Consider the following 5,252-nt stretch of genomic DNA (forward strand, 5'->3'; position numbering starts at 1 on the left):
TCTTTTATTTAAAAAGTAATTTAATGACATGATAAATTGATAACTTTCTATTGGATGACAGTGTAAAACTATTTTCAATGCACTACCTTTTAACTCATATTAGATATAATTGTTTCATCAAGTTTATCATTTTTTTAAATAAATATTTTATAAAAAAATTCATAGCTAATTTATAGTACCAAAACTATCTCGTCAAATTTGTATTCTCCCGTGTTTTTTTTTATCAAAAACAAATATTTATAAAAAAAATTTGTATAACTAATTACATTTTATCAAAAAAATAAGATTGACGTTTTTTTTATAAATTAAAATTTTGATTTAATTTATTATTGCCATCTAATTTTTTTATTGTGATCCCATTTATATTTTCATATTGTCATTAAATTATTTCATTTTCTAAAAAATAATATAGTCATTGGTGGTAGGAATTGAATGATAAGTTTCTTATTTTGTTTGTATAAATATCATTAAATTATTTTTGAAGTAAATAAAATATATATTGAAACATAAATTAATTGTTGAAAGAGAGATTATAAAATAATATATTATTGAAAGATATATCACATTAATTATATAGACATTAAGTAATGATCATTTCTCATCCAACCCTACAGGTCTCGTATACACCACATAAAATTTCAATTTTGCCCCCTGATTCCGTAGATGCACATCCAGAAGTACGCCATATTTTAAAAAATTTGATTACTTCCGTAGATATATCTATGGAAGCGTATAAAACATAGTGAAACTTGGGATTTTTCTAATTAGTTGGAAAAATCTCAAGTTCCGTAGATGCATATATGGAACACTCTATTGTCAAACCCCATCAAACCATTCTGTAGATGTAACTACGGAAGATTTTTTCCAATTAATTGAGAATTTGAGATATTCCCAACTACTCAAACCCCATCAAATCTTTCTGTAGATGTAACTACGGAAGATTTTTCTCAATTAATTTGTAATTTAATTGGAGATTTCCCCAATTAATTGGGAAAATCCCAAATTAATTAAGTTTGATGATATATACGTTATCGTTAAAACATATTGAAATTTGAGATTTTCCCAAAATCCCAAATTAAGTTAGAAATTAATTGGGAAAATCCCAAATTAATTGTGAAAATCTCAAATTAATTAAGTTCATGAAATCTTTCGTACATGTATCTGATTTTCCCAATTAATTGGGAAAATCTCACGTTTCACTATGTTTTAAGGGGTTCCGTAGATAATTCTACAGAAAAAACCATTTTTTTTATAAAAATAAGTGCTTCCAGAGATGCATGTACAAAAGCACGAGAGCATTTTTGTTAATTTATTGGTACATAAGAAGGCCATGTGGTAGGATAAGAGATCCTCTCAATAATTTATTTAAAAATAAAGATATTCAATGACTTATACATAATAAATTAATATAACTATATAAATCAAAATTAGAAAACAAACATTATAAGAATAAATATTGGATCAAAATTATTTTGTTAAATAATCGTAACTTATTTATATATTTCATTAAATTGAAAATAAATAGTGAAATTAAATAAATAAATTTTTAATGCCTAAACTATACATTTAAATTTTGTATTAGAAATATTTGAGAATTTCTTTGTAGACCTTTTAGGGAAAACCCAAAAATACCCCTACTTCGAAAATGCATTTCCGAAATAATTTTTTTTCCAGATTTTCCTAGAATTCGGAAATGCATCTCCGAAAACATCAAATGAGGGGTATTTTCGGAGATGCATTTCCGAAAACACTTTTTTCACAGCCAAACGCGCATTTTTTCAGAAATGCATTTCCAAAGTGGCGTTTTCGAAAATGTATTTCCGAAATCATCTTTTTTTAGGTAAAAAAAAGTGTTTTGGAAATGCATTTCCAAAATAAAGGGGCATTCAAGTGTGTTGTGTCAGAATTTGCTATGAATATTTATAAAAAGTGGTGATAGTATTTGCTATGAATATTCAAGTGTGTTGTGTCAGAGAATTTGAAATCCAAATTAGTATAAAGTGGTTTCCTTCCCATGCTACCTTATCAAATTAGTATAAAGTGACTTGACAAGTCTCATAAAGTGGTTATATTTGATTTGAGTATTCACGTGTTTTGTGTCAGCATTTCAAAGCCATAATTCAAATATTGTTTCCTAGTATAAAGTGACTTTACAAGTCGCAAAAAGTTGACAAGTCTTATCAAGTACTGTAACTAATTGTACATATATTTTCCTTTAGGCTTATAAAAGTATTAAAAAAAGAGAATTTCTTTGTAGACTCCCTATGGGGATAACCTCCAGCTAAAATATAAAAATACCCCTACTTCGAAAATGCATTTCTGAAGTTTTTTTCTTCAGGTTTTTTCAGAATTCGGAAATGCATCTCCGAAAACATCAAATGGGGGGTGTTTTCGGAGATGCATTTTCGAAAACACCTTTTTCACAGCCAAACACGCATTTTTTCGGAAATGTATTTCCGAAATCATCTTTTTTTAGGTAAAAAAAAGGTGTTTCGAAAATACATTTCCGAAATAAAGAGGCATTCTGGGAAATTCGCCGCGGGTAACCAAAAAGAGTAGGGGGTCTATAAAGAATTTCTCAAATATTTTACATAAAACAAATTAATATGTAAAGTCTTAATTTAATATATAATAATAAGATGGGATAAAGACAATAGTCCACTTTTACACAGTATGAAAATAATAATATGCAGTAAGCTTATTAGTTCCGGTTCATTGTTCCACCAATAAGTTCATAAAATTTCAGTCTAATATATAGCTTATGCCAACAACCAACAATAAAAAGGGGCAAAACTAACTTGAATTCAATTTATAAACCAAACAAATTGTTTGTAAGGACTTCAAAACAAATTGAAGATATTAGCCATAAGAATAAACTTTCAGTTAGGCCCAACCTTTTCATAATAACTTCCAGAGTTACACAAATGTTTTTTTTGGTTTATCACCACCGGTTTAGTCTACTTCGGGGGTCAGTTCTGGCATCAAGTCGTTTCAGCCCTCTCCCACAAATGTTCCAGAGTTACACAGATGTTTAAGGCCAACATTTTAAGGAACAAAATTGTCTATACGTGTCATTTTTCCTGTTGAAGTATCACTCAGTGCCAATCCATAAAACATTTATGGAAACTTCAAACAAACCAATTTAGGAAAACACAATGTTCAAAAAACCTAAAAACATGAACTATTTTGGAGTGTTCAAAAAACCCTGATATTCGTGCCTCATCCGATTGGAGAACATACCCAAGACCTTAATTTGATGGATAATACAATGATGAACCTTTGATTCACACTTCAATCAATAAAATTAACATTTTGCCCCGATGAATGGTTGAATAAAAGATCTTGACCAATTCTAAAGAAAAGTGGCTTAATCCACAAGCTTCAAGGAAATCCTCAGATGAATATCAAGAAGAGATGATCAATGTGGCCATGAAAACAAGCCTTAAGCATAAATAGAAAAACCCCAACTCATGGTTGATGATTTCTAAAGAAGAAACCCCAATTGAAGCACAATAGCTGGAAACCTTAACTTTAATCAGACATAGGGAAATAAACCCTAATCCCTTTGATCCATGCTCAGAGGGGAAGCCAATTGAATGAGGCTGGTAGTAGTTGACAACTCTCAAACATAAGAAACCTTAACTTCAACTTGATTGAGGTAAACATCTTGAATAGCCTTTTAATGAAGATAAGAAGTTTCAAAGTACCAATAAAATCCTAGCCTCACCAGATCCTTGATCCAATGCCAGATTTATTGATTAATGATGCATGATATGTTAAATGACCTAATAGAAGGATGCATATGAATGTGAACCTTAAACCAGTTAGAAGTAAAATTAGGAGGACAAATTTTAGGGTGTAACAATTATGAAAAAAAAACATAGATTTAATAGTGTTCATATCAATTTAAAAATAATAGAAATTCCAATGTTTAATGAATTAGTACTATTAAATACATGTTGCATTGCATATGGATCCATTCAAATATTTTCAATGCAAAAATTGTCCCAACTCTTCTATTTTTTGACCAAGTAAGATCTAGCTATCCAACTGTGCAAAAATCAGGAGGTGCATCGAATTGTTACACCCCTACCGTACTGGAAAATTTCTCATCATCCTTACCCCACTCTAACCGTCATGGCGGCTATACCTGAAATACACCTACCACCGCCCGAACCTCCAATCACATTCGCACCGGAAATCGCACCGGTAACAGCGGCACAATCAAACGCTAATATCACCGCTCCTTCCATGCTAGCTTCGAAACAGAGACGTCGTCCGAGCGTCCGTATAGGCGAAATCGGCGACCAACACGGTGTCTCGCGCCTCCATAATCACCCGTCGTGGAGCTGGAGACTTTCAAAGGAATCTTCCAGAACCTCCAAACACTAACCATAACGAATCTCGCGAACAAAATCGAAGATTTCGGTAACGGTAACGACCGAAGAGGTAAAGCAAAACGAGCCTCAACGAAACGGTTGAGGTCAGATTATACTCTGAAATCGATCAAAAATCTCGATCATGATCATGATCAAAATAGTCCTGCACATTCTGTTGATGAGAACGAGAATGAGAACGAGAACGATTACTGGCATGGGAATCAAAACAATGATAACGGAATCAGGGTTTCGGGAAATGAAGGTGTTGAATCGGAATCAAAAGAAAGAAGAAAAAACGAGGGAGTTTGGTGTTGGCTATTTGATTTTGGGTTGAGTAGGTATGGTCCAATGTTTGAGATTCATGAGGTGGATGATGAGTTACTTCCCATGTTGACATTGGAAGATTTGAAGGATATGGGAATCAGTGCTGTTGGTTCGAGAAGGAAAATGTTTACTGCAATTCAGAAACTTCAGAAAAGGTTTTCATGACCATGTAAGATCCATCTTCAATGTATGTATATGAATGTATGTATATGAATGTATATATGTATGTATGTATGTATATGAATGTATATATGTATGCATGTATGTGTAATGTATAATAGTAGATATGTATATGTGTAATGTGTAGAAGTAAGTATCAGGGGTTTTAAATAGCGATTGTGGCGATCACATTACAGTTTCAGAAATGTTAAAAACCGTTATGTTGCAACTCGAATTGTGGTTGTAGATTGTTATTTAAAGTCCTGGTAGTTAGTTTTCTTGACTTTATTTGTTTTCATGTTTTGTGGCTTGAAATTGTGAATAGAAAGAAATGCACACATGTATAAAGAGTTTTTTTGATGTATATCTCACAGTGATAAATAGTGAATT

General features: G+C 31.5%; 1 pseudogene; it reads left to right on the forward strand.

Annotated features, from left to right (window-relative positions):
* The first annotated feature begins 4,137 nt into the window (after window positions 1–4,137).
* Window positions 4,138–4,906, forward strand: LOC131626853 (uncharacterized; annotated as a pseudogene).
* Window positions 4,907–5,252: the final 346 nt, after the last annotated feature.

The sequence above is a fragment of the Vicia villosa genome, unplaced genomic scaffold (assembly GCF_029867415.1).
Source record: "Vicia villosa cultivar HV-30 ecotype Madison, WI unplaced genomic scaffold, Vvil1.0 ctg.000326F_1_1, whole genome shotgun sequence".
Taxonomy (NCBI): domain Eukaryota; kingdom Viridiplantae; phylum Streptophyta; class Magnoliopsida; order Fabales; family Fabaceae; genus Vicia; species Vicia villosa.